The following is a 13,224-nucleotide window of genomic DNA, read 5'->3' as shown; positions in this document are numbered from 1 at the left end:
AGCAGATTATTACTGGACATCTGAACATAGCTTTACTTTGACAAAGAGCTGTCAAAGGAACAAGCAGGATTCAGAAAGGGCAGAGGAACAAGACATGTAATTGCTAAGGCTAAGTTCACATTTCCGTTGTTTTGTATCAGTCACATGCGTCGCTTGACGCATGTGACTGATGCGCTGTTCAACGCTGTACAACGGATGACAAAGAACAGAATTCTTTGTCGGATTCCGTTGTGTGCGGGGGCGGAGTTCTGGGGGGGGGGCCGAGCGGGGCCGTGGTACTGAGGACGTCAGTGCCGCAGGACAGGTGAGTGTGTGTGTGTGTGTATACACACATGCTGAATGTGGGAGGGGGCGGAGCAGAGCGGGGGGGCGGGGCCAGACGAGGGTGTCAGTGGCAGTGCTTGTCTGCATGGCTGGGGACAGGTGTGTGTGTGTGTGTGTGTGTGTGTGTGTGTGTGTCTGTGTGTACATACATGTGCGGAGTGCGGGAGGGGGCGGGGCCGAGCGGGGAAGTGTCGGCTCCCTGCACACGTAACCAGCCTAAATATCGGGTAACAGCAAAGCACCCGATGTTTACCTTGGTTACCCGATATTTACCTTGGTTACGGGCCTACACCGCTTAGTGCTGGCTCCTTGCACCGTAACCAGGGTAAATATCGGGTAACCAACCAAAGCTGGTGACGTGTGCAGGGAGCCAGAGAGCATGCGCAGCGAAATCAGACGGATCTCGCTGCTCAAAAAACGTTACATGCTGCGTTCCTCCCGCCCGGCGGTCAGTCGTTCCACGACTGATCAGTCGGGCGGAGGGTGCAACGCAGCATCATCAGTCACAATCCGCTGCTCATACAAGTCTATGGGAGCAGCGGAATCCGCTAAACGGATTCCGTTGTTTACAAGAGCAGCGGATTGTGACTGATACATTTTAGCGGAAATGTGAACTTAGCCTAACATGAGATGGATAATGGAAAAGGCCAAAGAATATAATAAGGAGCTCCATTTTTGCTTCATTGACTACAGAAACTTTCGAATACCATGAAGGATATGGGTGTGCTGAACCATCTGATCAGCCTCATCAGGAGCCTTTACATCAACCAAGAAGCAACAACCTAAACAGAGCATGGTGAGACGGCGAGGATCAGAGTAGGGCGCGAGGATCAGAGTAGGGCGCGAGGATCAGAGTAGGGCGCGAGGATCAGAGTAGGGCGCGAGGATCAGAGTAGGGCGCGAGGATCAGAGTAGGGCGCGAGGATCAGAGTAGGGCGCGAGGATCAGAGTAGGGCGCGAGGATCAGAGTAGGGCGCGAGGATCAGAGTAGGGCGCGAGGATCAGACAAGGCTGCGTCCGGTCACCATTTCTCTTCAATGTATATTGAGAAGCTATTGTTTTCAGGAAGGACTTGCCGAAAAAGAAGGAATCAAAATTTCTCGATGAATCATCAACAATCTTAAATACGCAGATGATACAATGTTGATAGCAACAAGCGTAGATGAAATGAAGGATTATTATGGAGTGTCAAGATGGAAAGCTTTAACATGGGTCTCTACTCAATACAAAGATACTAACTACTGCTGGGTACAACTGGGACACATTTGAGGTGGATGGCAACGAAATGGAAGTTGTAAAGGACTGCAAGCTACTCGGATCAATGCAACGACACCAGAAGTCAATAGGCGAATAGCCATGGGCAAATCAACAATGAAGTCACAGAACAAGGTCTTCAAATCGAGGATCATTTGACTGGTGATGAAGACACGGCTCGTACATAGTCTGGTCTTTTCTGTAGTAACATATGGATGTGAAACAGACAAAGAAACAAGACAGAAGAAGAATCACCGCATTCAAAATTTGGTGCTGAATAAGGATGTTATCAATACTATGGATGGCAAGAAGAACAAATCATTTTTGTAACAAATCAAGCTAGACATATTCAGTGCAAGGATCACCAAGCTTTGCGGTCTTTGGTTCACATACGAAGAGAGCAATCACTGGAGAAGGACATCATGTTTGGCAGAATAGAAGGAACACAGAAGAGGAAAACCAGCAATGTGATGGCTATCAAGATAACGGCAGAGAAGACCCTGGTGGACTTATCTAGGCTGCACAAGATCCATCCATCAAGTCGCCATGGCTCGAAATCAAGCTGAAGGCTATAACCGGAGGGAGTAAGAAAGTCTACACATTGCCAGAAAATAGCCGGGTTCATCACACCATGAGAGGCTGTAGACTCTGTACTGAATAAGGCTACTTTCACACATCCGGATTTTTGCTCTGCGGCACAATACGGCGTTCTGCAGAAAAACCGCAACCGTTTTTTTTTACGCCGGTTGCGTTTTTTTTTTTGCATAGACTTACGTTAGTGCCGTATTGTGCCGCAGGGGCTTGCGTTCGGTCCAGTTTTTGCCGCATGCGGCAGATTTAGCCGATGCGGCAGCCGGATAGAACGTTCCCTGCAACGTTTTTTGCTCCGGCAAAAAAACCCGCATCCGGCTGCTGCGGCGCATTTTTCAATGCATGCCTATGGACGCCGGATGCGGCGCGATGCGGAAAAAACGCATCCGGTCGCCGCATACGGTTTTTTCCACTGCGCATGGTCAGTAGCGTGCCGCAACCGGAAAAAAACGGACGGGCCGCATATAAAAACTTATGCAAAGGATGCGGTGTTTTCGCCGCATCCGTTGCAGAGGTTTCACAGCCGGATTGAGCCGCAGTGCTCAAACCGGATGTGTGAAAGTAGCCCAACTGTGGAGAGCTGTAATCATCATACTCAATTGCTTCAGTAAAAGTAACTTTTTCTGATGCATTTGAGGTCTAAACATTACTAATTGAGATGGACTCATCCGGCACCTCGTCCACAACTTCTGCACTTTTTCTATTTTTTAATCTGCTAAGGATGGTTCGCCAGCCGGAGAGATCACCGATACTCCGGCTGGCGAATAAACATCCAATTACACACTGATAATAATAATAAGTTTTATTTCTATAGCGCCAACATATTCCGCAGCGCTTTACAATTCAGAGGGGACATGTACAGACAATGAGACAATACAAAATAACAAAATTAAAATACCAAGAGGAGTGAGGGCCCTGCTCGTAAGCTTACAGTCTATGAGGAAATAGGGGAGACACAAAATGTGAATGGGGGGAGAAAAGCTGGTCATATATGGTCCATCCATGAAGTCATGATGAAGTCACCTTAGGCTATGTGCCCATGGGACAATGTACCCGAGGATATATCCGCAGGTACGGCCGCAGGTTTCCTGCAGCAGCTCCCTGAAATCCACAGCTATCCATTGCTGCGGGATTCCAGCGAAATATCTGCGGTAAACCTGCGGACATTCGTGCGACTTGCCTGCAGAAGTCCTGGCCTCTATCTCCATAGTGGAGAGGCGGGACAACCGCAGATATTTCCGCAGGAATAACGGACATGCAGTTATGTGTAGCTGCGGGACATTCGCAGCATATTCCTCAGCATGGACACAGCACTCCCTATGTCCCATAGGATAACATAGGGAGTGTCTGTACTTGCTAAAACCTGCGGATTTATCTAGAAAATCAAGATAAATACACAGGTTTTTTGCGGCAAAATCCGTGGGTACATTGTCCCGTGGGCACATAGCTTAACACTGCAGCCAATCAAAGGCTGCATCGGTCCTGTGATGTCATCACTTCCATTGCTGGCAGACACTATGGAGCGACCTGCTCTGGATCCACCAGGGTGACAGCAGTTGACTATGGCGGAATTTAATTTTCAGAGAATCTAAACCCCAGATCAACACACTACCAATCCCCTTTAGAGGGTTACAAACCACCAGGAGTAGTTTACAACAATGCATCAGGCAGTTGCATTCAAAATTATCATATACCATCTGGAATATCGTAGCCACATTTTCTTTTTGTTTCTCTAATTTTTGGAGGTGGTTTTCACTTTTTTTTTTTTAATGTTTTTTATTTTCTGTTCATCATTATGGGCAGGGTTTAGGATTTCCAGGGGTTTTCAATTGATTGCTTAATTGTGACTTTTTAAAATTTGGCACAAATTTACTCCAGTCGCTTCTCGGAGTGATTTTATGCACAATCTGTATTTTAGTACCCCATTTTGCAAAATGTGCGTATTTGTGCACTAAAAAGTCCCTGAACAGGAACATATATATATAAAAAAAAAAAAAATATGAAGAGCATTTCTTATTTAGGGCAAATTTCATTAACCGTGTGCGCCACAATGTGATTAAAATGAGCTCAAATGATGAATCAGGCCCTCAGTGTTGTATCAATAAGCAAATCAGGAAGAAGGTGCGCACTGGGGGCGGCGGTGTCAGGACGCTGGTGTGGCAGCAGCAGTGGCGCCTCTAGAGAAGAAGATCTAGTGCATTGCCACACCCCCAGAGCACTTCTGGCCTGATTTGCATATGGCTTATATACTAGATTTCCAACACTCAATCTATAAAAATAAAAGAAATCGATTTTACTAGTGGACAAACGCCTATAACACCTTTCCCACTACTTCTATATTGTACTGCCAGGATCCCTTTCATAAAATCATTTCTGATCCCATAAGACGAGATCCAACGGGTCAGAGTTTGTCCAAGAAGAAGCATATCAACCTATGACAGCCCAGTACTAAACAGCAATATCACAAGTATAAGAAACGATAGAAAAAAGCTTTCTGTGACTTTTCTCGACAATGGACACTGCAGTAAATACTGATCAGAATATACCCGATATACAACAGCCAGAAATACTTACTGTACACTGGAGATCAAAATTAGAGAACCATGTATGATCACTTGTTTTTTTCAGAAATAATGTTATCTACATTGAGCAACATTTGAATTTTTTTTTTTTTTGTAAGGGGTACACCATGCCACTAGAACAGAGAGTTTTACAAAACATCCAAAGTTTATCAACATAAAACCTTTATTTTTCTCAAAACGTGATGATCATAATTAGAGAACAGCAATGACTGTAGCACAGAGAAAGATTATAAGTACATTTTCTGAAGGTAACAGTCACCAATCAGTAGGAAGTATATAGGCCATTGCTGTGAAAAACTTCAGCACATCTGCGGCCACAGCACATCACCAGTCTCTCACACTGCTCTGATGTGATTTTGATCCACTCTTCTTCCAGTCTCTTCCACAGTTCTTTTAGGCTATGTGCCCACGGGAGCTTGTTTCTGCGGATTTTGCCGCGGAAAACCTGCGGATTTTTCTGGATTTTCCAGATAAATCCGCAGGTTTTAGCAAGTACAGTCACTCCCCATGTTATCCTATGGGACATGGGGAGTGCTGTGTCCACGCTGCGGAAAGCGCGGCTGCTGAACATGCTGCGGATGTAGGCATCCGCATGTATAATTGCATGTCAATCATTCATGCGGAATTACCTGCGGATGTCCCAGCCCTCCGCTATGGAGATGGAGGCCGGGACGTCCGCAGGTAAGCCGCATGAATGTCCGCATGTTTCCCAAAGCTATTCCGCTGTAATCTAGCAGCTAAAAATAGCTGCAGACGCCAGCGGGCAGCTGCGGGAAACATGAGCTCGTACCTACGGATACATCCGCAGGTACGAGCGCCCGTGGGCACATAGTCTTAGGGTACTTTCACACTTGCGTTGTTTTCCTTCAGTCACAATCCGCCCTTTTGGAAAACAACGGAATCCGTTAACTGATTCCGCTGTTTCCCATAGACTTGTATGGATAACGAATTGTGCCAAAAGGACCTGCGTTGCTTCCGCTGGGCGACGCTGCGTTGCTTCCGCCCAGCGAGAGGAACGCAGCATGTAACGTTTTTTTGAGCAACGGAATCCTTAGGATTTCACTGCGCATGCTCTCTCTGGCTCCCTGCACCCGTAACCAAGGAAAATATTGGGTAACCAAGCAAAGTGCTTTACCTGATATTTACCCTGGCCACGTGTGCAGGGAGCCCAACACTTCCCCGCTCGGCTCCGCCTCCTCCCGCACTCCACTCACACATTATATTATATTTTATATATATATATATATATATATATATATATATATATATATATATATATATATATATATATATATATATATATATATATATATATATATATATATATATATATATATATATTACACACACACACACACACACACACACACACACACACCTGTCCTCAGCGCGATGGTCCCGCTTGGCTCCACCCACTCCGCACTCCGCCCCCGCACACATTCCCGGCGGCTGAGCGATCAGCTGATCACCCGGCGACCGGCTGCTGGGAGCGATCAGCTGATCGTTCACAATAGTCTGCCGCCAGTGAACCTGTGTATAAAAAAAAAAACAAAAACTGATTCCGTTGTTTTGTACGATCCATTGCATCCGTTGTGCCACTATATGTAACACATCCGTTGCATCCATCACACAGCGCAATGCAACGGATACCGTTCAACGCAAGTGTGAAACTAGACTTACTGTTGTGGATTTCTTGGCCATAACTTTGTCACCAAGGATTTTTAATTGGATTTAGATCAGGACTCTGGGCTGGGCATTTCATTGTTTTAATATCTTCTATTTCAAGGAACTGCTTTCCCCATTTTCCTGTGTGACAGGTGCCATTGTCCTGCATGAAAATTGCTGGCTGATTGAGTGATGAACGCAAGTAAGGAACCACGTGTTGTTGAAGAAGGATCTGATACACACTGGGTTCAGTCTTTCGCCAGTTTGTCGACCACTATAATGTTTCCCATCAGACCCAAATAAATTAAACTTGCTTTCATCACTACAATGAACTGTGGACCACTTCTTCTCTGTCCACACAACATGCTCCTCAGCAAAAAATGAGTCTAGCTTTCAGCCCAAATGCTCTTTAACGTCGTGACACTGTGTGATGAGACAAATCCTTACACTGTTCAGTGCTGAATGGGGCAAGCAATTCCAGCTGCAGTGTTGAAACGATCACCCATGGAGATTCTCCGCATTATTCTTTCCTGTCTTCTTTTGAGGGTGACCAACCTTCTTGGGGGACTTAAACAATTTGTGATGCTGTAAAGATGCAATATTCTCAAAATCTCAGACTTGGAATGACCAACTTCTCTTGATAGGGTCACACCTTTGGCCTTCATCTGGACAACCTGCTCCGGAGTGTTTCAGGCACTTTGGAATGGCACACCAATTTTGCAAAGTCAGTGCAAACTGGAAAGTTAGGCTATATGCGCACACTGTTTTTTCTCACATTTTTGTTGCGTTTTCTGGCGCAGTTTTGTTGTCTGAACTTTCCCACTTTTGACTTCCCATCAAAGTCTGAGAAGTCAGATTTGCTGTGCACACGTTGCAGTTTGTCAGCAGTTTGACAAAAGCTTGTGACAAAAAAGAAGCAGCATGTTCATTCTTTCTTGAGTTTTTGTCAACATTTGTCACCCAGCGAAATCAATGAGGGGATGAAAGACGCATGACAAAACTCATGGTTACAAATTGTTTGCGTTTTGCATACGTTTTGTCAACAAAAACGCAACTCACCAATTTAGTTCCAGAATGACAAAGTAAATGCTGGAATGATTTTGGCATGTCAGTGTCTGTGTCTCTCTCTAAGCGCTTCATACTCACAGATCATCAACGTGCGCGGCTGTCACACTGCTCCCGCAGCCTCTCATTCTTCATTCCGACCCGCTCATTAGCCTCATTACATATTCACTGCACCCGCTCTTTAGACTCATACATATTCACTCCTCCCCACCATCTGTGATTGGTTGCAGTCAGATGCGGCCCCATGCTGAGTGACAGCTGTCAGACTGCAACCAATCACAGCCGCCGGTGGGCGGGTCTATATCGTACAGTACAATAATTAAAAAAAAATTAACGGCGTGCGGTTCCCCCTATTTTGATACCCATCCAAGATAAAGCCTTACAGCTGAGGGCTGGTATTGTCAGGCTGAAGAGACCCACGTTATTGGGAACCTAAAAATATCAGCCAGCAGCCGCCTGGAATCGCCGCATCCATTTGATGTAACAGTCCCGGACTTTACCGACTCTTCCCGATTACTCTGGTGCGGTGGTAATCTGGGTAATAAGGAGGTAATGGTAGCCCATAGCTGCTATTAAGTCTTAGATTAGTCATGGCAGGCACCTGAGACGCCACCCCCCCCATTACTAATCTGTAAGTGAAAGTAAACACAAATACCCAAATAATCCTTTATTTGAAATAAAAGACAAAAAAAAAAAAAAAGCACTCTTTCACCACTTTATTAACACCCCAAGCACACCTCCAGGTTCGACGTAATCTACACGAGGTCCCATGATGTTTCTAGCTCTGCTACATCTGAAGTTCACAGCGAGCATCATAGAACAAGACTGCCTGCTGTGAGCTCCAAGCAGCAATGAAAGTGAGTCACGCTATCTGCAGTGACATCACTCAGGTTAGCTGCAGCCACAGCTGGAGGTCTCCACCTGTGACAGCAAATCACCTGAGTGACTGAAGTGAGCAGCGCGATCAGCGGTGCAGTCACTCAGGTGATTTGCGGTCACAGCTGGAGTCCACCACCTGTGATCACAAATTAGGTCGCAACTGAAGTGAGCCACAGGTGGAGGACTCACCTGAGTGACATCACCGCTAATCACGTGGCTCACTTCAGTCACGGCCTGAACCACGCAGCCGTGAACCCGTGACGTAACTGCCGCGACACACTCAGTATTGCGGGTCCCACAACTGTGATGTAAGTGGGTTCACCCGAGTTCATTCTGATCACGGGGCTCTGTCTGCACTCACAGCTGGCAGTCATGTTCTATGGTGCTCGCTGTGACAGGACAGGGCTGTAGAAGAGCTGAATTGCCGCGGGACCTCTTGTGGATAACGTGGGACCCGCATGGGTGTTTGGGGGGGGTTAATAAAGTGGTGAAAGAGGGTACTTTTTGTATTTTATTCCAAATAAAGGATTTTTAGGGTGTTTGTGTTTATCTACTTTCACTTACCAATTAGTGATGGGGGCAGGGTTTCAGACGACTGCCATCACTAATCTAGGACTTAGTGGCAGCTATTAACTCCTTATTACCCTGACTTACCACCGCACCAGGGCAATCGAGAAGAGCTGGATCCAATGCCAGAATTGCAGCATCTTATGGATACGTCACTTCTGGGGCGGCTGTGGGCTGCTATTGTTAGGCTGGAAGGGGCCAAATAACCATGGTCCTTTCCACCCTAATATCAGCCCCCAAACCAAATTTAAAAAAAAAGTGGGATCCCCTCTTTTTTGATAACCATCCAAGGTACAGCAGAAGGCTGAGAGTTGCAGACCACAACTGCTGCTGTTCCTGTGCTACATATGAAAATGAGGGGACCCCACTTTTTTTTTGTAAAAAAACAAAACAAAAAAAAAACACAGCTGGCCGAGCTAGCTATCGCTTTATTTAGCTATTCTGGTATTTCTTTCTATTCCGTTCTTTCATATTATCTATTCTATATGTTTGTTCTATTCTTTTCTATCCATCTATTCTTGCTATCAATTATCATATCCTATTTTGTTTCTCCTTTAAAACACACATTAACAAAAACGCACCTAACTTACAAACGTTTGTTTTTTTTTTTAACATTTCCAGGCTCTCTATGACAAGATGCAGTTTTGGTTGCAGTTTGTGTGCTGAAAAAACTGCAGCATGCGCATGTAGCCTTTGGCTATGTGCCCACGGGAGAAAATACCTGCGGATTTTGCCGCGGAAAACCTGTAGATTTTAGGCATTTTCAAGACATATCCGCAGGTTTATGTAAGTACAGACACTCCCCATGTTATCCTATAGGATTTGAGGAGTGCTCTATCAATGCTGCGGTATTTGCAGCTGTGGAAAATGCTGCGGATTTCCCACAGCCGCACATAACTGCATGTCAATTATTCCTGCGGATTGTTCCGCGCGATCTCTATACTTACCTGCCTTGATTGAAGACACCGAAGACTCTTCTTCGGTGTAGAAGAGTGGGACGGAGCCAGGAGCGGGCTGCAAGAGCTGCGGTCATGTGACCGCCCGAGCTGCGGTCATCTGATATCCGGAGCTCATCCAGGAGGTCGGCCGCAAACCAAGTTGCTGTGCGATACAGGTAAGTATGAACTCACCGATCACTCCAGCACTTGTTCTGCATTGAGGATACAGTGCACAAGCCATGGTACTGTATCCTCAATGCAGAATGCCCGCAACATATCCGCAGGACCTCCGCACCAAAAAGTTGTGCTGCGGTTTTCTGGGAGCTCCTGCGGATATACCTGCAGGACACTTTTGCTGTGGGCGCATGGCCTTAGGCAGCCAGTTAAATATGGTTTGTCAGATAATTAAAGGAAATTAGCACCAGGTGCAAGATTAACACCAATAACTGGCAGGTATCGGAAAGTGTTCTCTAATTTAGATCCATGTTCTTTTTCATGTATCTCATTTACATTTTTATTATGTGGTTTAGAATATATTCAATTTATTAAATAAGCTTAAAATATTGCTGGTTTATTTATGTTAGGACATAATCACATAGGACTACACAATGACCTTAACATTTAGGAAATTGTGTGTTCTCTAATTTTGATCTCCAGTGTATGTCACCATCAGTAATGAATCATTGCATGCATGCTACCAAAACCATGAAAACATGCTGAATTGTTCACACACTTTTCAACACTGTTTATAGGATGGTCGGTGATCATTAAGTGTGTGTTTTTTAGGACACAATGTGCCTATTGTAACACTGGGGAACAGTATAAGTGCAATCTTTGCCTTTATCAGGACATATATGGGAGCAGGGCTCTGGAGCAGGGCTGTGTATAGATGTGATGGGAGCAGGGCTCTGGAGCAGGGCTGTGTATAGATGTGATGGGAGCAGGGCTCTGGAGCAGGGCTGTGTATAGATGTGATGGGAGCAGAGCTCTGGAGCAGGGCTGTGTATAGATGTGATGGGAGCAGGGCTGTGTATAGATGTGATGGGAGCAGGGCTCTGGAGCAGGGCTGTGTATAGATGTGATGGGAGCAGGGCTCTGGAGCAGGGCTGTGTATAGATGTGATGGGAGCAGGGCTCTGGAGCAGGGCTGTGTAGATGTGATGGGAGCAGGGCTCTGGAGCAGGGCTGTGTATAGATGTGATGGGAGCAGAGCTCTGGAGCAGGGCTGTGTATAGATGTGATGGGAGCAGGGCTGTGTATAGATGTGATGGGAGCAGGGCTCTGGAGCAGGGCTGTGTATAGATGTGATGGGAGCAGGGCTCTGGAGCAGGGCTGTGTATAGATGTGATGGGAGCAGGGCTCTGGAGCAGGGCTGTGTAGATGTGATGGGAGCAGGGCTGTGTATAGATGTGATGGGAGCAGGGCTCTGGAGCAGGGCTGTGTAGATGTGATGGGAGCAGGGCTCTGGAGCAGGGCTGTGTAGATGTGATGGGAGCAGGGCTCTGGAGCAGGGCTGTGTAGATGTGATGGGAGCAGGGCTCTGGAGCAGGGCTGTGTAGATGTGATGGGAGCAGGGCTCTGGAGCAGGGCTGTGTATAGATGTGATGGGAGCAGGGCTCTGGAGCAGGGCTGTGTATAGATGTGATGGGAGCAGGGCTCTGGAGCAGGGCTGTGTATAGATGTGATGGGAGCAGGGCTCTGGAGCAGGGCTGTGTAGATGTGATGGGAGCAGGGCTCTGGAGCAAGGCTGTGTATAGATGTGATGGGAGCAGGGCTCTGGAGCAGGGCTGTGTAGATGTGATGGGAGCAGGGCTCTGGAGCAAGGCTGTGTATAGATGTGATGGGAGCAGGGCTCTGGAGCAGGGCTGTGTATAGATGTGATGGGAGCAGGACTCTGGAGCAGGGCTGTGTATAGATGTGATGGGAGCAGGGCTCTGGAGCAGGGCTGTGTATAGATGTGATGGGAGCAGGGCTCTGGAGCAGGGCTGTGTATAGATGTGATGGGAGCAGGGCTCTGGAGCAGGGCTGTGTAGATGTGATGGGAGCAGGGCTCTGGAGCAGGGCTGTGTAGATGCGCTGTCAGTGATGAATGGCACCATGCACTGCGGATGCGGAGCTGGGACAGGTGCACGGGGCTGATCTGTTCTCCATCTCTGCAGATGCTATTAATCATGACCTTGCCCCATCCAGCAGAGCAGCGGTGATGTGGCTGCAGCAGCACAGATGTGACACTGGAATACATCCCATACATCACGGCTGTCTATAATCTATGCAGTGGGGCTGCTCCGGTCCCTGCCGGCTGCAGATGCAGGAGGTGCCGGCTGCAGATGCAGGAGGTGCCGGCTGCACAGCGGTGATGGCCGCAGTGATGGTGGGTGCGGCTGTCAGTAACTTACCGGGAGTCCTCCGCCGTGCCGCCCTGGACGGGATAATTCCCCACTACACAGTGCAGGGCCGGGCTCTGGCCAGAATCACTACACCGGAAGTGACGTCGCCGGCTCATACACGTGTGTAGTGTCAGGAGCCTCCATAGCTGTAGAGGGCAGGGAGCTCCTGGCGGCCAGGCTCGGGGCTGACACACTGCAGAGCCACTGACATACAACCACGGAGAGGAACAACGGCGCTATTGTATATTATATTATAGATATATATATATATCTCCATCAGTGCAACTGCAGGTTTTGAGTGGAAGCTATCTTTGTTTCCCTTAGTAACCAATCAAAGCTTAGCTTTCATTATTCTTTGTGCGCTTCAAAAATGAAAGCTACGCTGTGATTGGTTGCAGTTAAAGAGGTATTCTTATAGGAGTTTTCCCTTAAAGTTAATTTTAAAGTTAATTGAAATCTCAAGATCTTGGAATAATAATAATTTCCACAATTAGATGTTTAAAAAAATATTCCTGTGCAGAGATAATCTTATATATGTGTCCCTGCGATTTACTGTGTGCTGGCCGTGTCTGACCGTACAGGGACATGGTCTGATCATACCACAATGCCTGGGGAGGGGAGGAAGTAAAAGAGTATAAAGACATTACAGCACAGGATCATAGCTGATCTTTTTTGTGAGGTAAAACATTTCCCTGCCTTTTTTTTTTTTTTTTTTAAAAAAAAAGGTTTTACCTCAAAAAAATAATTATTTGTGATCCCATGATGCAGGGGCGGCCACATCATTGGTGCAACCTGAGCACTAGGGGCCCAAGAGGTTAGGGAGGCCCATTTCTACCTCTAAAGTAGGTGTAATTGTGCATCTGGATGAGCTCTTGGACTCCAAAAGGCCCATATAGTGACTTTGCACAGGGGCCCTTCTCTGTCATTGTCCGTTAGAGCCATGCTGTAATGCCTTTTTATATTCTCTTTTGTG

General features: G+C 46.8%; 1 long non-coding RNA gene across 1 annotated transcript in view; it reads right to left on the bottom strand.

The window, feature by feature from the left end:
* The window catches only part of LOC142284273 (uncharacterized), a 90,060-nt gene extending 77,721 nt beyond the window's left edge, over nucleotides 1-12,339 (bottom strand). The window contains exon 1 of the long non-coding RNA XR_012745800.1: nucleotides 12,261-12,339. This is a non-coding gene — a long non-coding RNA (uncharacterized LOC142284273). The remainder of the gene's footprint in view (nucleotides 1-12,260) is intronic.
* Between the last annotated feature and the right edge of the window lie 885 nt (nucleotides 12,340-13,224).

This window comes from Anomaloglossus baeobatrachus, chromosome 2 (genome assembly GCF_048569485.1).
Source record: "Anomaloglossus baeobatrachus isolate aAnoBae1 chromosome 2, aAnoBae1.hap1, whole genome shotgun sequence".
Lineage (NCBI taxonomy): Eukaryota > Metazoa > Chordata > Amphibia > Anura > Aromobatidae > Anomaloglossus > Anomaloglossus baeobatrachus.
This window is presented reverse-complemented; position numbering and strand designations above follow the sequence as displayed.